Source organism: Anabrus simplex, chromosome 3 (genome assembly GCF_040414725.1).
Source record: "Anabrus simplex isolate iqAnaSimp1 chromosome 3, ASM4041472v1, whole genome shotgun sequence".
In the NCBI taxonomy this organism is placed as follows: Eukaryota; Metazoa; Arthropoda; class Insecta; order Orthoptera; family Tettigoniidae; genus Anabrus; species Anabrus simplex.
Window position 1 is genome coordinate 236,309,377 of NC_090267.1, and position 22,651 is coordinate 236,332,027.

At 37.3% G+C, this 22,651-nt stretch overlaps 1 protein-coding gene across 1 annotated transcript in view; it reads left to right on the forward strand.

Moving 5' to 3' along the window:
- The window catches only part of LOC136866185 (mediator of RNA polymerase II transcription subunit 25), a 370,114-nt gene that overhangs the window by 51,181 nt on the left and 296,282 nt on the right, over positions 1 to 22,651 (forward strand). The gene's annotated exons all lie outside the window — the stretch shown is intronic.

Here is a 22,651-nt window from a genome sequence, read left to right on the forward strand (position 1 = left end):
TTATATCATTTTATATTATAGCTTAGTTCCGGCAAAACATAAGATTCAAATCTCATGGAGTAGGTTCTCACGACAGTTTCACCACTAAATCGGAATAGTTGTAATAACAAGAATAAAAATACCTGAGACAGACAGGCATCTCATGCAAAGGTAGTAATTAACTATTGTAATGAAGGAATGTGGAAGAATTTCCTAACTATAAATAATAAACTCAAATGTAAGATGGCTGGTTTATTTACATTTCATGTTGTAGTGGAGGCGCAACGTTACGTTGTTGAAGGATAAAATGACTATAATGGCGGTCTTAGATTATACAATGGCGTGTTTAAACAATGGCCTCTTTAAAAGGGATAACAACACGTCCGTGATGTACAATTAAATTTATGAATGTTTCTAACGTTAGTCCATTTGAAAGTTTGAATAATTTATACATTGATTAAATCACTGAGTAATAGTAAGATCCAATAAATATTTAAAAACATTATAAGAAAATTATTTAAAATTTGCCATAACATCGTGGTTTAAATGTTTACACCCATCTATGATTTAAAATGCAAGTATACATAATACAACTTAATCTTGGCTATGATTGAATTTAACTTCATTTGAAATTTAGATTTGAGTTGGTTTGAGTTGATGAATTATCGTTTCCTTCTCCCGCAGTTCTAAGAAAAATCCTCACGTCAACATTAGTACTCGCCTTCAGGTTTTTTCATTTAAACAAATGTAAGTTAGCATTACCTCAATGGCACCAGCATCAAGACACTCATAAAATATGAGAGATTTTTCCCCTTTTAAAAATAACACACTCAGTTCAATGCAGATGTACATGTCATGAAATTGAAAAGGATTGATTTCGAAGATAATATACAAATGTGGTACAATCTCAAAGTAAAGAAAGAATCACACCAACATGCAAATAAATTGACAAGAACGTGGCATCAGCTCGTTCCTAGAATGGATAAAGTTCATCCCAAATATTGCAATATGAATAGCCACACTGGATCAATGATTCTGGATCACTCCACAATGAAAAGCTGAAATAAATTATCATGCACATACGTAATATTACAGTAATACTGCTGGTGGTCACTAAGTCTGGTCAGTTTCTCGTAAAAATATCATCATCATCATCATTTCCCTTTATCCGGCTGTAGCCGGGTAGGGGCAAATATGGTTCCTCTCCACTTTCTTCGGTCTTTCCACCACTCCTCCTCCAACACTGTGTCCCAGTCCAGGTTTCTTTCTATAATGCTGCGTTGGATGGTATCCTTCCATCTCAATCGTGGTCGTCCACGGCCTCTCCTTCCTTGGATTTGCATTTCCATCACCTTTTTTGGCATTCTTTCGTCGCTTATTCGCTTTATGTGCCCAAACCATCTTAGTCGGCTCTTCTCTATTCTATCATTCAGTTTTTCCACTCCAATTTCTTCCCGGATTTTCTCATTCCTTATTTTGTCTCTTCTACTCTTCTGTATCATACTCCTCAAGAATTTCATTTCGGCCGCCTGTATTCGACTCTCATCCTTCTTTGTCATTGTCCAAGTTTCTGCTCCGTAAGTTGTTATGGGTACGTAATACATCTTGTACATAGTATCCTTTGCTTCCATTGGCACATCTTTGTCCCATAACATATTTCTTACACTATGATAGAAACAACTTCCAGCTTGAATCCTTTTACTAATCTCAGCATCCAGTCGAGCATTCTCCATTAATTCACTCCCCAGGTATTTAAACGTTTCCACTACTTCCAGGTGCTTGTCTGCAAGTCTAATCTGACCTTTCCCTTCTTTCTCCCCTCTAGTCATAACAAGAGTTTTACTCTTTTCTACACCTATTTTCAGTCCACATTCTTCAATCTTCCCATTCACCATATTCAACTGTTCTTGAACCTTCCTGTCGTCTTCTCCCCAAATCACAATATCATCTGCAAATAACATCATGTTCATTTCTCTTCCTCCATATGCTGCTTTTGCTGTTCTCATGATGTCATCCATGACTATTGTAAACAGGATTGGTGATAGAACACTTCCCTGTCTCAGCCCACTAGTTATTTTAAACCAACTTGTCCTGCCAACTTGTGTTTGCACGCAACTACAACATTCCTTATACAATGCCATGATCATTTTTATTAATCCCTGTCCAATTCCTTTTTGCACCAGACTGTCCCAAACTTTCGTCCTAGGGACACTGTCATATGCCTTTTCAATATCAATGAATGTCATCACCATATCATTCCCGTACTCCCAATGCTTTTCCATTAGTTGTCTCATAATGAAAATGGGTTCTATTGTTGACCTTCCACTTCTGAAACCAAACTGATTTTCCTGTATCTGCTTCTCAACCCTCAACCTTATTCTACTTTCCAGTATCCTTTCCATTATCTTAGCAACATGGGATATTAGAGTAATTCCCCTGTAGTTCTTCAAAACTTTCTTATCACCTTTCTTGAAAATTGGGATGATTATTCCTTTTTGCCAATCCTCAGGGACCTCCTTATTCTCCCAGACATTCCTGTACCTGTAATAAATAACGAGAGCAGAACTTCACGTACAGCTTCTAATATTCCATTGATTCATATCGAAGATTGCTACATTCTATCGTCTTTACATTACTTCTTCATCTTCTTTTTTTATGACCACATAGGATCACTTTAGTCAGTCCGTTGTTCAGGTCTCTTTGAAGGGATTGTTCGGGCTTTGCGGTCTTCCCAGTACTTCTTCAGACACTCCGATCTTCGTGCTCTTTCCTCAGTTGAAAATATGCGTGTTGTTGGTTTGTTTTGTGTAAAGGTATTCTTGAGTTTTGTATTCAATTTTGTCTTATTTGTGGTGCCTTCTGTTGTAAGGCCTATTTCCTTCAGATCCTCTCTTACTTCTCTGATCCATGTACATCTTGCTGTGGTATTTTTTGAAACAAGATTGTGTTGTACTAGTTGTTTCAGAAGCCTCGAATCCTGCATCCTCATGATATGTCCAAAGAATCCCAGTCTCCTCTGACACATAGTATCTGTAATGGGTTCTAGCTCTTTGTACACGACTTTGTTAGTTATTAACCGCCACTGTCCAATTTCTGGTATTTTTTGTTGATGCAGGTTCTTCCAATCCTTCTTTCAATTTTCTATTGTTTATTTAGGTGAAAAAGTGTTTCTGCTGCATATGTAGCTTCCGGTTTTATAACTGTGTTGTAGTGTTTTATTTTTTCATTTATTGATAGACATTTCTTTTTGTAGATATCCCATGTTAATTTTTGTGCTTAAGCTAATCTATTTGTTCTTGTTTGGATTGAGATTTTTTCATTTAGGTTATATGTTATTATTTCTCCAAGATATTTAAATTGAGTTACTATTTTGATTTTATTACAAGTTATGGTAACTTCTTTTACTTGTGTTGGTTTTGGGGGCATAATTTCTGTTTTTTCAAATGATATTTTGAGGCCAGTTTTATTTGCAATGCTTTGAAGTTCTGATATCTGGGTTTTTGCTTCTTTTATGTCCACTGCTAGTAATGCTAAATCGTCAGCGAAATCAGGCAATTTGTTTTGATTTTTCGGCCAATCTTTATTTTGGGGGGACATTTCCTAAACCATTCCCTCATTACCATTTCTAGAGCACAATTAAATAATAGTGGTGAGAGCCCATCTCCCTGCTGTAGTCCAGTTTTAATTTCAAATGTCTCTGATGTTTCACCCCTAAACTTCACTTTTGATTTGGTGTTAGTGAGAGTCAATTTTATCATGTTCATTAATTTGGGGTGTAGTCCAAGGTGTCTTAAAATTTTGAACAGAGATTCTCTATGGATACAATCATAAGCTTTCTTGAAATCTACAAATGTTATCACCATAACTCTATTTCTTCTCCTGTTATAGTCCATTATCAACTTAAGACTCATGATCTGATCGGGACAGCTCCTCCAGGGTGTGAAACCTACTTGATATTCTCCTAGTTCTTTCTCAAGTTGTAAACTTATCCTATTAAGGATGATTATTGAAAATATTTTGTATGTTATGTCTAGCAGCGCGATTCTCCTGTAGTTATCAGGGTCGGTTTTGTCTCCTTTTTTGTGCAGTGGGTGAATGGGGGCTGTTATCCAGTGTTCTGGTAGTTGTTCTTTAATCCAGATAGAGAGAAGTTGTTGATGGAGAGCAACTTTTGCTGATGTTGCTGCATATTTCCAGATTTCCGCAAAGGTCTGATCTTCTCCTGGCGCTTTGTAGTTTTTTAATTTATTCAGAGCTTGGTAGACTTCCTTTATTGTGGGGGAATTGATGTTCTCTGGTGTGTTTTTATCAGGGTGTTCGTATCCAAATGAAGGAGTTCTGTAGGTTCCTCACAATTTAAAAGCTTGTTGAAATATTTAGCCAGAATTTCTGCATTGTCTTTATTGTTATGAGCCAGCTTACCATTTTCATCCTTCATCAGTATGGTCGGGGGCTCGTATTTTTGGAGCTGCTTTCTGAAGGTTTTGTAGTAGTCCCTTGATTGAGTTTTATTGAATTGTTCTTCAGTTAACTGCAGTGTGTCCTTATGATGTTGTCTTTTTATTCTTCTTAAGACTTACGTAGTTTCTTTTCTCTGTTTTACTAGATTTTGATAGGATATTTCTGTTTTTTGAGACTGATGTAATAGCCATGCCTGATGTCTTTTCTTCACTGTTTCATCACATTCACTGTTCCACCATTGGTGTTTTTTTTTACGTGGTTTAATTGGAGCCAGGTCTTCTGCAATTTGTTTAAGGTTGTGTACTAAGTCTTCAAGTTTATCTGTGATTTTTATTATTTCAGTTGGTATAAACGATATATTCATTTCTATATTCGAAGACTCTCTTCAAGAAATGCCTCTCTCATAAAATATCACATCATAATAACACGTAACTTCAGTAACACATAGACTCAATAACACGTAGATTCAATAAGATGTAGATCCTCAATAATACGTAGATTCTCAGTAATATGTAGCTAACACTGTGCTCGATTCTCCTGGAAATAAAGTTACCATACACTCGTGCTGTAAATCTGCTGCATAACTCTGAAGTAGAATTGCCACTCTACACAGTAATACTACAAGTATCATTTAATATCGCGATGCATAATTATTATTTCGGAGATCCTAATTTGCTTGAGGGGGCTGCCTGACCGAGGCAGTAAAGGCGTGCTCAGCTTGCCCGGAAAGACGTGGGTTCGAATCCCAGTCAGGAAGTCGTAAAATTTAAGAAACAAGATTTCCACTTCCAGAGGTGCACATGGCCCTGAAGTTCACTCAGCCCACACCAAAAATGAGTACCAGGTTAATTCCTGGGGGCAAAGGCGGCCGGGCGTAAATCTAACCACTCTAGTCCACCAAGTGCCGAGGTTACGGATAGTGGAAGCCTTTACCTTCCATCCCTTCAAGGGCCTTCATGGCCTGTACGGAGATGACCTTGCTTTGCTTTGCTGATTTCCCTGACCCATTTAACATCAATGAAGTTAATATTCACTGACGACGAACATCCAGAAATTCAAAATAATGAATGACATCTAATTAAATTATTGACATTACGCGTGGCTTTAGATTACTAATTGAAGATACACATCATAGGTACCTTGATCTATGTTTGATGACACGATATCAATCTCATATTTCGAATATTCTTTCTGCTCTGCTCATTGCAATAGGAAAATATGTACACTAAGTTCAAATAAAACCTGAAAAAGCTACAAAATAATGAAGTAAGAACTTATGATGAGCCGGCCACCACCGGGATCAGGTGATGTATTATAATCCATCCTGGTGTTGTCCTGGTGCCTCACATGTTTATCCCATCTTCATGTAGCACACACTATAGAAATAAGACTTCGAGTACATTGCGCACTGCAACACAATAGTACACATCATTGGCCAAGCACATGTAAAGTAAGAGTTACTTGAATTACATATATACGCGGTCGAGAAATTGTATGACTTCAGTCTTCAAGAAATTATCACAGCTAATAATTCAGTTTAAATGTTAAATTCCATAAATCCGACTGCACGACAGTTACCGGTCGCATCTGTCGTATACAACAGTGACGATATCTCAGTGTGGAACACGGTGATAAATATATAAAATGCATCAAAGCTCAGCGTTTACATCTGTTCCTTTCCACGTCCAAAGCAAGAGTGAGTTGTGTCAACAATGGGCAGTATAAGCTTGCTGCGTTTATACAGCTTCAGTCATGTCATAGTTTAAATATTGCGTTTCCATACTCAGTTTCTTTAATTATCCATGTGGCGATTATATCATAAATCATGATGTGAATTTAAAAATAAAATATTTAATTTCCTCAAGTTTTATAATCAATCATTTCATTTTAAGAAATTATATTGACGTATCGTCGTTCCATCGTATTTTAAAGATTATTCTAGATGTAACTTATGTTCTCTCGATATGAGGAAAATGTCACAGTATTATTAGATGAGTATTCAGAACACACAGGCTTCACAAAGGGGAGATTACTTCCTCTCTCCCTTCTGGACTCAAAAGGGTGAAATTTACTAATGTGGGCCACAGGAAGGTGCTGATCTTGTGCACTTTACTAATCTGTACCTTTTGAGCCAGAAAATGGAGAGAACTTTCTTTGAGCTTCTGAATCTCATTGGTATCTTGTTTTATTTGCCTGAAATGTGAGCTCGGTTTGTAAAACCAAAGGAGCACGATTTGTGGAGTTGAGTATTTATCTCCTTTGAGGTTATCTGTTTGCATCTTTGAATATTTTGAGGAAATTCATTGTAACCTAGTTTGTTTTGGGTATTCCGTGAAGGTAGTATTGTTGGCTACTGTATCGAATTGAACAAACAATTAATTTAGCATAATGTAGAGGCTATTCCATTCTGTTTTAAGTTCCTGTTTCAATGTGACTCCTAATAATTCCACATACCTCTTTTAATTCATATAAGCACTATGTGTTTGGCAGCGTCGATGGTCGCCTCCAATGCTGGTGATTCGTCCATCATGAATATCTCTCGGAAAAGATGTCTAAGCACTGTGCTTCTTTATTATTTTCTTCATATGTTTAGGATATTTTTTGAGCTCCGATAGCTTCTCTTTTAATTCCCCCTGCATGTGTGCACCTGTTTTTGCCTTGTCAGGAAAGTTAGTGGTAAAGAGGACATATGTTTAAGCTTCAACTCTTCATCAATAAAGTGAGCAGTAATAGTAAGGTAATGTATTTTCTTGTACCAATCTGTCCATATATCTGCTGTACATGCATAAGCATCATTCTCTGCAGCATGAACAATTTCAGGCAACATTTTAGCTTGTATCTCTTTGGCTTGCACTTTGAGATTTTATGAAATTATTGTAGGATGTGAGAGAATATCGGCAACGCACATTCATCCATGGTCAACACCAACGTTAACAAGTCCTTGACATACAACTTTGAACCCTGTTCCACACATCTTGGCACACTTCTGTGTAATGTTTTATTTGATATCATGTGATACTACATTTGATGGACACAGTATATTAGGCTACATTTTACACACGTATGTTTTCATATGTGAGGTAGTAGATGTAAACATCAATTAAGAAGCACAATCTTTTCATGGCACACATCCTACACGTTGACCATTTGCAGCTGCTACTAGCAAGAAGTATTCTGACACCTATTCTTCATTCCTTCTTTCTTTTGTAATCCATATTCCTTCCTCTTTAATTTTTGCCTTTACCATGTCTTTGGACTCCAATTCCAGGTTTGCAACAAATGTCATAGCGACTGCAAATGTGAATTAGTCGGATCGAATGTGGTGCATTCGTTCAGACTGTCTTGCGCCAAGCGGTTGGACAGATCATGCACTCTAGGGGAGTAGGATTGAACTACACACTACCTTTGCTCGACTGACTGCGAACTGAGAATTCAGATCTTTACTGCCCACCCTCCTGATGAAGCTGGTAAGCAGAAACAAATTCGTCGGGCAAGAGGAGAGATGGATAATGAAGAACTGGGATTGATGAGGAGAGAGCAAGTCTATTTGAAGATGGCAGTTTGTGGAGAAGTGTATATTGTCTTTGTCTTTTTGTGTTTTCATGTTTGTCCTTGTATCCTCTTTGTGTTGCTCCTCCTCTCTCTCTGTATATATATACATTTTGAACTCATTTATCCGGTCTAACTCAGCGAGCATACGAGAGATCCCAAGGTGGACCGTTCATTTGGAAGCTGTTCCAATTTTAGAGGCATTTAAAGGACAAGAATTGACGACAATGGAGAAAGAAACAATTTAAAACAGTCAAGCTCTTAAGTCTTTAGGCTTTTTCAATCGTGAAATTACCAGCGTTTCGTCCCAGTGCAGCAGTGGGCTCATCAGTTGGAATGCTGCACCTTTCCAAGATGCTGGTGCTAGTATGCCGTTGAGACACCACTGCAAGCCTCCTATGTAGGACAATGCAGTGACGGTGCACTAGGGGAAGCACGTGCCTTCACTTGTATAAATGCCTGCCTTTGGCCTATATAAAAAAAATTAAAACAGGCTTGACATTCATTTTAAAATATGCACATAACAAAAACCATGATTTAACAGAATCGTCTCTTGCTAGACGTTGCTTGATTAACTTACAAATTTACAAGTTCAAAAATTTTTGTTTTACAAAATTCATTACTGGATTTTCGATGATGATGTATCTGGAATATTCTGCAAGAAGAAATAAAATAATAAAATTAGCCATATATTGTGGCTGTGCCAAAATAATTAAATGGAAGTGACTCCTTCCTATCCTTTGATCTATCCTATTAAATTATCCCATAAATAGTCATTTCAACTTCATTAAACATAATAACAGCTGCGTTACTTCGAAGAAGATTTGACAGTCAAAATTTTGTACACGTGGTCAATGATCATGCTATCAATAAACCTATTTTTTACACACATGTTTATGTGGTCGATGATTTTTGTATGCAGATTTAACATCATCTCAGCATCATAATAAATGTTGTTTAAATGAATATAGTCTCTCAACTGACTCTGGTTTCTGATTAACAAACTCGAATTAATATTTGAGTCATGAACATCCTTGAAAAATTAATATCGTATTATTTGAGCTGACTGTGACTTTAAATAAGCATTACAAGACGTTAATCCGTCGTTCTACACTTTCACATCTTAATATCTGAACTGGAGATCACATCTCGCAGTAGCTCTAATTATTTTAATGAGCATGACAAATGTGTCATTTAAACTAGAAATTTTACATTATATTTGTTTCCCTTGCTTGTACTTGCTCACATTTAGCAAATTTTACTATCGTATTCAGTTCACACTAATTTACTTAATAAATTGATTAATCCTGTCGCTAATTTTTGCATTAAGGAACACAAACCACCGTAACCATAAGGCATGACTCAATACACCCATAAGCTCATAAAAGAGCCACTTATTTCAGCCTGGTAGACCGTGCTTTTAGAATTCCAATGTCAAAAACCGATTTAAATAAAGAGTTGAATATTATCCATAAAATATCTCATGCTAATGGCTACAAGACTTCTTTTATTGAAGGCATAATCAATAAGATTAAACATCGCCTACACACTAAGCTCATTAGGGATAAACCAAGTCATAATTCTTATTCAACCTTTACGTTTAATAACAACATTAATAGAGGTACCAACATATTCAAAAAGAACAGTGTAAAGATTTATTTTCGAATGGATAATAAAAGTTCCGATGTTTTACATAACACAGCTACCTTAAATAAATCCAACCCTTATTTAAGTTCAGGTGTTTACAGATTTCAATGTAATGACTGTGGCAGCGCTTACCTAGGGCAAACAGGGCGCAACTTTAAGATTAGATACGCCGAGCATGTCAACGCAGTAAAATATAATAGATTGTCCGCTGTCGGGCAACATATACATGATTTAAAACATAATTTTATAAATTTGGAACAGGATATCCAAATACTAGAATCTTCGAGTAAAGGACCATTACTTAACGCTACGGAATTATGCTACATTCATATAGACCAATACTTTAATGCCAATCTTAATCTCAATGATATTTCTGAAACTCCAAAAGTCCTTTTCGACTTTTTGATAACATTTCTTAATAAAGTCCAGATTCAAAACAAGAAATTAATTTTGCGTATAATACGCAATAAGTTCTCTCAGTATTCGTTCCGCAGCTCACGCCACCTGACTCCCTCCACAGGCGCGACCCACACGCGCTGCCTCGGCCCGCCCCTACTCCCCCCTCCTAACATCGTCTGACTGCGAACACACGCTCAGTGCTGTCTCGCATGTCATAGCGTGTGGCTAATAAGAGGTTCGTCCTACGGCTATTTGAGGTGAGCCTCCTTCCCCTTTTAAATGACATTTCATCATTATCATTCATGTTGTATAGACTCTGACAATATCCAACATAGGTTTTTTAATAGTGTTTCATTTCCTTACAGATTCCATATTGAACTAAGAAACATACGCTCTAGTAAGATCTTAAGAAGCCACCTGAATGTTTCCACCTCATTAGCCTAGGACATAAACTAAAAATTGCAAGCCTTCACAAACTTTTATGATACTGCTGCATTATACACATGAATGAAATACAGCATTTTATCAAGAGCACATATTCAAGAACATCGCAACCGGCTATCACAAGGAGACCTTAATGAACTCTTTTAATATGTAACTGACTCGCAAGTTCTTTACTTGTTATAAATGTTTTTAATGTGTTAATATCTTCAAAACAGTTAAATAGTTTTTCCACACAATTACTTTAAGTCATATTATGAATTGTATGTATGCCTACTTTTCAATGACAGCTGAGGATGACACTATTATGTGTCGAAACTAGTCCTGTATAATTCTGTAAATGTTGTAGTTGAATAACAACATTAAATTTTGTATTGAATAGATGGAAATACCAAAACTTTATTTATTTGTAATGGAAGAGCCTTTCGGTTAGCATATTGTTGATCAGTGTGGTTACAGTTTTGCAAGGGATAACTCGCTGCTGCTTTGACATCAATCCTTGCCTCCACACAGTATCATATGCAACCTTTAGATCTACAAATACTGCTGATGTTTTAGTACCCCATTGAAAACCAGCCCCAATGTGAGTTGTTAGTGCTAGCACCTGGTCAGCACAGCTTCGGTTCTGTCTGAATCTAGCTTGCGCTACTGGAATCACTTCATTAATGGGCCAAACTAATCCTATTGTACACAAGTCTCTCACGGAGTTTATAGCAAACACTCAGCAATGCTATTGGTCGGTAGCTATCGACTTGGTCTTCCGGTTTACCAGGTTTCAGAATTGCAATGATCTTGCTTACCCGGAATTCATATGGCAGATGTCCAGACGGCAAGATATTAGAGTAGAATTTAGCCAACCATAGCCTTGTGTTTGGACTACTATGTATCAGAAACTCAGGAAATATCCCATCAAAGCCAGCAGCTTTACCAGGTATGAGGCTTTTAATAGCAGTATCTACTTCCAGGTGTGAAAATGGTTCTGAGTATATAGAGTTCTCCTGCAAGTTGCTTTTCTGTTGTTTGAGCAACTTCTTTACTTGGACGGTATGTTTCTTATCAGAGGGCGCTCGTGACATATTAACAATATGTTCAGTTACTAGGTTGGGGGTGATGCAACAATTTCTCTTGCGGCAGGTTCTGTTTCTCGTAAGTTTCCTGAGAAGACTTCAGGCTTTTCTGCTGGACTGTTTGAAGTCCATAGTCTCAACGGTATTGTTCCACTTCTGCTGGCGAGATTCATCTAAACACTGTAACAGAGCACTTGCTATTTCAGGATCTCCACCCTGTAAATACTCCTCATAGAGTGTCTCACAAGTTTCATTCCATCCAGGGATATACTCTTTCTGCAGCCTTCTTGGAATATATTTCTTGTCAATTGAGATAATAAGTCCAGCAAAACGTTCGTAGTTAGACTGAATAGGCGGTATGAATCGGACAAATTTTTCAAGATCTTCTGAAAAGTAATCCCACTTGGCTTTATTGAAATTCCAGCGTGGTCGAGGTGTGCTTTTAACCAAAGGTATTTGTATTCCTGTAGTTATCATGACAGGTCTGTGTTGACTGTGGGGAAAGTTTTCCGTTACTTTCCTTGTAGAAGGCAGGACAATACCATTTACATCTTCAGTGACAAAGCAAAGACTTAAAAGTTCTTCTATCTTTCACATCAAAAACCAAGTGTAGATTATTAGCTTCAGCCCAGGTGACTAGTTGAGAGCCACATTCATCTGTATCATCATATTTCCAGTTCGGATGATGACTGTTGAAATCTCCAACATATATTGCTGGATGATTCTGGGTGAGGAGCACTTCATTTGACCAAGCCACAGATGGTGGTTTATACACATTTACCACTTTGGTGCCCAATATGTCAACAGTTACCACGTGAACATCGTCAGTCACCATTGCTGAAACGAGCCGAACATCTCGTAGGTTCAAACGAGCATAGGTTGCTGCCCCATACGTCTGGTGGTAGGTTGCCCCAATAGCGATATAACCAGGGATATTTCCTCTCGATCTTAGCTGTTCCTCACTCGCAGTATGAGTTTTTTGAATGGTCACTAAATCGATGTTGTTTTCAAGAAGGATTCTAGAAAGATGTTCACTCTTCGATCTGGATATGACTTCGATGTTTATTTGGCATATTTGTAAAGAAGGTCCTAGTATCTTTGCAGGTTGGTGCTGAGAAGGACCATTTTCAGAAGTTCTCTCTAAGTTCATTTGGCCAGGAGATCAACGACTGTTGACAGTTTGGCCACCGATGTTTTGTTGGTCGCTTAGCACCACCCGGGGAACACGTGCAGGGCAATATGGAGGTAAATCCTGCGGACGTGAGCAACGTTCAGTCCCCACATTAACTGATGACCTTCTACTAAATTCTACACTTCGAACAACTGACGTATAACTTCTGATTAAACATAATCACTTAATTGAATCTTCCTCTGACATTACGACGACAATATATTTCAGATTGTTTTATCTTTCCGAAGAATGGGAAAAAACAGTAAATATACTCAATACCTGGGTTAAACGTGACTCTACTCTACCACATGTTCATTGAGTGTCTAGAAGATTTTTTATTCTTCTTTAAATGCTGTAAAACTTTTCAGCGTGTGCTCCACTTTCCTCGGAACACATTGTATAACATTACTAATGCTTCCAAAAATTATACATTTACCCGCAGGCATACCATTTTCCAGGTAAATATTTCTAAAGCTGAGCACAACTTCATTTTATTGCACATGAGCAAATCTTCTTTCATTTATCACTCACGACTTTTGTGTCTCATTTTATCCTGATCTCTAATAATAATAATTGTACCGGGCGGTACACCTCTACTCTGTTTATTTAAAAGTTGCGCCAGTTGAAACACCTCTTCTGGAGGAAGGTTGAACTTTATCTATTCTATTAATTCTCTACCTTCTCAGAAGATGTCACCACGTGGAAAATTTTGAGTTTTTGAACTGTGTCACTTTTGATGTGTTTTTGTTTCGCTTGAAGTAAGAAGTGGGAACTTTCTCTTCTAGAGGACACTACTGAAGAATTACAATAGTGCAACCTAGTGCGAAATCAAAGAACTATTTTGTTGGAGAAATTTTTATTTCAAAAGTTTGTTTCTTGTTAAATTTCTTTCTGTTATTGTTTAAGTTGGCTGTATACCCCTCTTTTTCCCCTTAGTTTGGATCTAGCCAATCCCGAATTTCTTTAATTAATTTTCCACCAATAATGTGTTTCTTTTTCCTCTATGTAGGGGTTTCTTTTCCCGAACCAATAAAGATTTTGTGGGAGGGTGTTTTATTTCCCCTAACGCCTAGAATCTTCCGCGAGAGGATATAAACTGCTGATTTTGGGGTCTCCGGGCCACTTCTGTTCCATCTTTCAGTGTATTAAGTACATAGCAGGAGGCGGGAAGCGCCTCTTTCCTCGGCAGCGATCTACTACCAGGTAATGGCCTATTAATATCTTCTTTTCTTGCTAGGTCGGCAGTTTAACTCTCGCGGCGGGTTCGAAGCGTTTTCCATCATGTAACCTTTTCCTAAAATGTAACTACTCTTTTCTTCTTTTTCTTGTAAAGTTACATATTGGGATAGAGAGTGCTAACCCTCTCGAGCTCCCACTCACATTTGTTTTGAGGTGAACTTATTTTCTCAAACTTTTCTTCGTTTATGTAATGTAAAGTGTTCTTCTCTAAGTCACCTCTGTAGTATGGGATTAGCCCTTGCGTTAGTGGCCCAGAGCCAGATTAGGTTTTAAAAGCAAAGTGTATTAGGAGTGCAAGTTCGCCTCCTCTCAAGTTGTATTTTAGAGGTCATGTATTAATCTTTTCTCACCTAATAGACCTCAGTAGGTTGGGTATTTTACCCCTGTGTATATGTCCTTTGAGGACAACTTGAAAGTTGAGTTTGGTGTGGCCTGGGAGAGGCTTAACTTTAAGAGCGAGTGGCTCTTTTCTAAAACTGAGAGTTGTATGCCTCGAGGAGGCTTTGCTGTGTAATTTGGAGCAAGGGCTCCAGGGTTTGAGTGGGGTCTTCTGCCCCTTTTGTTAAAATTGGTATATCGTAAAGTTGAGCTAGTTGCTCAAGAATTGTGTTTTCAGGGCTCGAAGCCTAAATTCTTTAATCCCTGTAATTGTACATTTCAAGTTGTATTTCGGCTACTAAGTACCTGTTCTATTTGTTGTTACCTAATTTTGAAAAGAAAATATAACCTTGTTAAATTTTAAAATTTAATTTCTCTTTAGTAGCTTGAGACCTATTCACCACCCAGCACCTTCTTTCATGCTTAACTACCACAAAAACTCGGTAACAATAATAATAATAATAATAATAATAATAATAATAATAATAATAATAATAAAACATTTCTCATTTACCCGTGAGGGTAATAAATTATTAAACTCTTATTTTTAAAGACTATACTGGGATGGTAACATTTCAGAAGACAAACTACTTCAACCCACTACACACATGTTCACTTACAAATCTACCTGTACCTGGATAAGAATGAATTAAGAAAATATTTCAAAACTATAACAAACTAATAGAACTACAAATCTACTGAAGAAGTTCGTTAAATTTTCTAAATAGATCGACAGATAATATTCATTAGTGTACTAATTTTTTAATGATGAAAGTCTATTCCCGTTTGCGGTCTGCTAGGTTCCTTGCTCTTTCAAGTTCCTCCCTTCAATATTGTCGGCATTTACATATGTGTAGAACATGTTTGCAGTTTACGATGAATCCCTCGCTGATTGAAGTGGTCCTCTTGGAATTAAAGATGACATTGTTAAGGCTGGTACAATCGTTCAGTCCTTGGTTGGTCATCCTCTTCCAGATTATTTTAGTGTAAGCTGAAACTGACAAACAAGAATTATGAAAAGTTCGTGCCAGACCAGAATAAATATTTCACGTCTCAAGCGAAACTTAACTTGGCTCTCTCTACAATGAATAGTTCGAGAATATTTGGAATATAGGAAAGGTTTGGACAGTTTCACTAGGATTAAATATCCCTTGGTCTGAAGGCATGGCACTTCGTCACATTACGATTGGCATTTTCACTACACAATTGTTTTACATAATTGGTTCACTTCGCTTCAGAAAATGTTACAACATCGCGCACACTCGGTAGACACAAGTTCAGCTTTGAGCTGTGACAAGCATATCACGTCATGTCGCACACGCTCTTACTTGCAGAGGGTGGAAAGAAAAATAAAACATGATGACTTGAGCTTGCCGTAACACGTGGCTGAATAAAATTCAGAACAACTTCCTGCTAATACAGTATCTTCAAAATAACACACAATGTAGGAATGACACCGGCTATTAGAAAATACATAATTATGTTCACGGAAAGCACAATTTGAACGGGGACTATATATATGACTTAAAACCTTAATAAGACGTTTCTGTTTATTGTGCGCCGGGCTTAGTGACTCAGACAGTTGAGAAGCTGGCCTTCTGACCCCAACTTGGCAGTGGTATTTAAAGGTGCTCAAATACGTTAGCCTCATGCCAATAGATTTACTGGCACGTAAAAGATCTCCTGTGGGACTAAATTCTGGCACCTCTGAATCTCCAAAAATATGTTAGTGGGACGTAAAACCAATAACGTTATTATTGTTTATTGTGCTATCCTTGGTAATAAGTGCTTTTTGCCCGGTTCCTAGACATTTTCTATAGAAGCTATTATAAAATATCCCATTATATCGCACTTCACTACCGTTAAACACGCTCTTTTTTTGAGGGAATATTCTTTGGTTAATTTTTAGTAAAGTTCAGAAGAAATAGAAAATTTTACTCCCTTGTTGCAAGTGTACCTACAGATCTGAAGAAAACTGTAAACTTTGTCTGGAGCTAACGGCTAGATAAAGTATATTGACATTCAGACCTTGCAATCAGTTTATCTTAATCTCGCCACTGGGAGTCTGCAGTTTGTACAGAGTACTCAGATGGGCTGATTCTACAGAGTCAAGGAGAGGCCAATTTAGAATTTTTTGGAGACAAGTTGTTACATACTAATGTGTAAAACTTGGATAAGGAAGCGAGAGAAGAAACATTTTCATCACATCCCTGGAAGTAACGGGAAGAGAAATTTTCTTACAGGTGTATTTAAATATATGGCAAGAAATACTTGTCCAAGTGATGCAAATGGAAGGGAAGTGAATGGAATAATATTTTATCCACAACATGAATGGAACTTTTGTTTTAGATGTAATTGTTTGCTGTTACGAGTATTTGGGGAAACATATGATTATGACATCCCTCGCTGTTTCTTGGTTGAACTTGATGCCAGCAGGCAGTAAAACGTTACTGTATACTATATACTTTAAAATTTTGTATAGTAAAGTAAAGAGGAGCACACAATCAAGTGAATTCCTTGGTTAAATGATGTTCCACCAAGTGATTATTGCTGAAATTTTAGGATACTCATTTTAATTAATTGAAAAAATTTGTCTTCATCTCTAAAAATGAAGTCAAAGAGCATTTCAAACCATATGTATTCCTGGTTAAACAAATATTATGAATCCAGAATTTCCTTCTTTTATTATTTGTATTTTTTTCTTCATATTCTGCTTCTTTGCATAAATATGGTAAGGCTATCAAGCAATCCAATTTCTTTGCTTGTTTCCCTTCCCTTCGCATCGGATAAGTGGGATTTTTTGAATGGGCGTCACTTTGAATCTTAACGCATCACTTCTCATAAGTGGGAGTCCGCCTTTACTGGTTTATCTGGACTGTTCTAAAATTGTCTCTCAATTGTGTTCAGTGTATTGAAGCTTGTCTGCAATTATGCATGAAAAGAAAGTACTTCACTTATTGGATATATTAGAAATTTTGCAAAAGCATAGTGAAAACGTTAACCAGAAACAGCTTGCTGATTCTTTAGAAATTCCATTGTCTACATTAAGGACAATATTAAGAAACTTTGATTCAGTCACTGCAGAAGTGATGTCAAAATGGTGAACTGTATTTTATTTAACTAGTGTATTACAATAAAATGATACGCAAGTATATAGTCTCCTTTACAGTGAGAAATATAGAAAACACTAGCTGTAGTACCAGTCATTGACGGGACAATCATACAGCATGTGCAAAGTCATCTAACTCCCCAGATACTTCCCACCAATATTCAGGCATGCTGTTTTACTCGGGACGCAGCAGTAATCCCATGAATCGGAGATGAGTGGCGTCAGAAGAGACAAGTCATATCACAACAATGATCAATATAATGTTATTATTCATCAGTTTTATGTGCTTTCGACATTATAGGCCTTCACATTTAGTTTTCTTCCAACTCTGTGGTACTAGGGCATGTAATGTAAAGGCAGTCCTCCTCCTTTCATGACTCCCTCTTGTCTTATTCTTCAAGCGATCTTCCATTATGATTTTTTCTCATTTTATAATCATCTTCACAATTTTCCTTGTTGATATGGGCTGATGAACATTCAGTCTTACACCTTCAGACAATTGTGACAGAAACCATTGCCACTTAAGATGATTAACCTCTTACCATAAAAGCCCAAGTATACTCGGGATTTTATATATTTATATAAAATAAAAACCAGAGTATATTCGGGAATGTCGCTCACTGATCGGTGCCTAATTTAAAGGCCGGAATATACTCATTTCTTGTTGTTTTTCAGTATTTCTGCAAGATATTTATAAAATTATTACTTCAGGTTCTTGTTTTTGCCAAATAGGATAGTAAGTGACTCAGGCAGCTCATTTTCGCTGCCTTTCCATATTTATTGCTATCAAAGTGTACTTCATCTGTTACGTGAAAATGGAGAGTGATGAAGAGTCTGACATTGAGTTTAGTGAGTCTGATAGTTCATACATACAGAGATGACAGAAAATTAAAATGTGCCTTTCCTTATTACTGTGAACACAGCCAATACAGAAGTACCATTATTTTTTTTAATTTTTTTTTTTTGCTAGGGGTTTTACGTCGCACCGACACAGATAGGTCTTATGGCGACGATGGGATAGGAAAGGCCTAGGAGTTGGAATGAAGCGGCCGTGGCCTTGATTAAGGTACAGCCCCAGCATTTGCCTGGTGTGAAAATGGGAAACCACGGAAAACCATCTTCAGGGCTGCCGATAGTGGGATTCGAACCTACTATCTCCCAGATGCAAGCTCACAGCCGCGCGCCTATTTTTTTAAAAAATCTGAGCAATGTACAGACAAAACTCTTATATATACATATATAATTACATTGGTCCCTGCTTAATACACACTATTCATACATCTTATTGAGGTTTTACTGTATATATTATTATTTTTGTCATCATGTTATGTTTGTTTTTCTACAAAGACTATGAACATGGATTTTTCATCATCAGCCTGATTTCACTACAACCACACCTGCTTACCCCTGCCTTTTGTGACTAGAAGCATAAATCTGTCTATCTAGTGCACTTTCACTGAAATTCACATTGATGGGGGATAGCTAGAGCGCCAGCGAAATGTAGTCGCACTTTCTGGGTCTTAACAATGATCTGCTGTCATGCTGGGTGTTCCTTTTCTTGTCATCAGACCATTCAAATGTAACAAGGAGTTTACAGTTACCGCTCATTCACTAGACACAGGAAACAAATATGCAGAGATCGACACAAGCATGGAAATTCTCCTCATCAGCCCTGAAGGACACACGCTCTTAACTCTCTGGAACAATATTAGATGTACACAAAAGTAGTTGAAAGCAGTACCTCAAGGTATTTCATTTGTCGTTTTAAGTATTGATAGTCTGTCTAAGAATGACAAATAAAATTATAATTTTGTCTATTCTCATAAAAATTTTCATTCGTACTTCATTTTCATCTCAGATTGTGTATACAAAAGTCAAAATTAAGTTCAGTTCAAATTGTCTGTCTGGGTCTCTTTGTGCTGATGTTACGGGAAAATGGCTGCATAAGCTTTATAATAATAATAATAATAATAATATTTGCTTTACGTCCTTCTTACTGCTTTTATGGTTTTTGGAGATGCCAAAGTGCCGGAATTTAGTCCCGCAGGAGTTCTTTCACGTGCCAATAAATCTACCAACACGAGGATGACATATTTGAGCACCTTCAAATACCACAGGACTGAGCCAGGATCGAACCTGCCAAGTTAGGGTCAGAAGGCCAGCGCCTCAACCGTCTGAGCCACTCAGCTTGGCGTATAAGATTTCTCAAAACTTGGTAGAGGATAGCAGTGTGTACTAGACTACATGCTATTCATAGTATACTGTGATGGAGCATTAAGAGAAATATGAAATATCAAATCTCTCCATTAATATTAGCTGTATTGAAAACTGAACATACTAAAGGTTGTGAAAATATAAATTCCAGTCTTTTATGCTCCATACTCCACATGAGGAATAAGTATTCATAAGTATTGCATTTTTCACTCAAGTCCAAATATCTACAGAAATATTAGTTCTTTCTAAAAGATTTACATAACAAAAATGATACAAAATCTCATTTCCAGTTTTTTGTTTGATACAGTTTTACCATATGAGGTATAATAATGCAGGTGTATATTTTTTTAGGGGCCAATGACCTTAGATGTTAGATCCCTTAAAACAACAAGCATCATCTTCATCATCATCTTTTTAGTCCATCAGCGGCGAGCATCGCTAAAATGGAAATGTTGCTCAGTCACCATCAATATGAACTAACTGGTGATGGTGGTGATTGTTGTTGTGATTGTTTTTATAAGCATCAAAACTGTGTGTTTTGATCAGGAAGATAATGAAGGTATCTATCAAAATGAGAAAATCTTTTTGTTAAAGTGGAAGCCTTCCTTTCAGTTTTGACTTAGTTAACATAAAACTTTTAAGTTTTCTGGTCTGTCAAAAGAGGTATTTTCTAGTATTTCTTAATCTTATATTAGTTTTGACAGAGGCATAGAGAAAAAGGGTCAGATTTTATGGAAGACGATGTTGAGGAGAGAGGACAAGATCAGGAGAGGGTTATGAAAGAAGAATGGTTCATTAGCAGACAAAGATTAAGGAGGCTTGTAGACTACACCCAGATAACTGTTGTCTGTCAATACTGTACCCGTAAAAATGTGTTCATATCTTTAAGGCGCTTGATATTAAATGAATGAGCATGATTCTTAACCTAGGGAGTGGCTTTATCATTGGAGCTGGTACAGAGAGAGGTATAGTTATCAATTTGAGAGATTATTTTGATAAATTGAGTTTATTGATCATCAAAAGCAAGTTCATATCACCTTCGTACAGCAGCGTGGAAGTGTCATGGCTGGTTGGTACCTCCAAGTCCTGGGATGGTGCTGGACATCGACTGGGCAGGGACCACACCTGCTCGGATGAGGAGTTCTGGAATGTCTGGAGGTTCTGGAAGTGTCTCGACGTTCTGGAAATCTCAACGTTCTGGAATGTCCCGACGTTCTGAAATGTCTCGAAGATTGGCACACGTTCCTGGGTTCGATTCGAGACGTAATTCACACTTGAATTTCCTGCACGGCACTCCACACATTCAGGGCACTGTCTGAACAGATATGACCTTTTAATTATGGTTACTGCACTCTAGATATTAAATCAAACCGTTCTGGAATAATCACTCGAAGAACAAGTACTGGTAGAAATGCAAGTTCATAATGCAAGCTCGTTGTAAGTCAGAATGTTCTAGAGGATTAGTCACTGCAGTCCTAAATGCATAGTTCTGAAGATTTAAAACATATTGGCAATGAACTGAATAAGTAGCACTTGGAAACTGTCCTGTTCCGTCAATAGGCGAAGTGAATAGCCATTAAAGAAAATAATATTTGAAAGAAAAGGTCTGACTTCATAAATTATGGATCACTCAAAATACTGGAAAGTTCTAGGCTTTCTGGGAACGCGATATGCGTATTCTGAATTGTCACAGTCTTTAAGAATCAAAACATAAGTCCCTGTGCAGCACTTGGAAAGCATTGCATATTTCACAATTAAACGTAATGTTGAATGTCCCCTAAGTTTCATAGTCCTTACAAGGCGTAAATTCAACGAGGCACTTGAGAAAACAAGTCACATCGTTTACACGTAAGTTTATGTTGGTAGGGCACAAGTTCATCCTACATGCTCGGAAAGTTTCAATGTTCCAGAAATTGATTCAAAAATATAAGTTCGAATAAGTTCGAAACGTAAGTTCAATGCGATACACAACACTCGTGAAAATTCAAAGTCCTTTCAATCGTCGTCGAATAAGTAAGTCCTTATGTGGCACTTAAAAAAAAAAACAAATTTCCAATGTGTAGAAATAACAAAGTTCCAATGTGCCAAAATGTTAAAGTCTCAACACGACACTCGAAGAAAATAAAGTTCCGTGGTGTCAAAATGTTAAAGTCCCAACACGACACTCGAAGAAAATAAAGTTCCGATGACTATGTTCCAGTATGTCACCTTAAGAAAATAATAAAGTCTTATCGCGACACTTGGCGAAAATAACTAAGTTCCAATGAGACGCTTCAGAAAAAAAACAGAAAAATAACAAAGTTCTTATATGGCACTTTAAGAAAATATCAAAGTCCAATCACGACACACGAAAAAAAACAAAGTTCCAATGTGGCAATATGACAAAGTTCCAATACGATGCTCGCAAAAAAATAAAGTCCCATTCAGGCACTTCAAGAATATGATAAAGTCCTGATACAACACTTAGAGAAAATACCGAACTTGGATTTCGCAGACTGTCGACTAGAAGTTCGACACACACAATACTTCTCCTGTCACCCGTGTCACAGAGACGGCGGAGTGACAGACACTGAATTCGTAGGTCGGGTGGTCCTCCTTTTATACACGTTCGCATGGAAGTGTCTAGAACTCGGGTACTATCTACCCTTATAACTTCTATAATACTCGGTGGATTTTCTTGAAATCTTAAGAGATGATGTCCATTGTAAAGGTTTTTAAGTTGGCAGTGTCAAAATAGCGATAAATTAGCTCAAAATGTACTTTTGAGGATGAGCTGGATCATTACCATATATGGTAGCGGATAGCTGGCTTACGGCGGCCACGTCACTCGCTGGGTACGTCACTGCGTTCGGCGGGCTGCCTACCTACCTTCCATCTCGCGCGAAGTTCAACAAACATACTTCGGACTTCTGTCGTAGCGGTGTTCCCGGTACAATACTGATGATGACATTAGTTTCAACAGACTACACTTAATGGCTATACGAGAAAAACATGTGA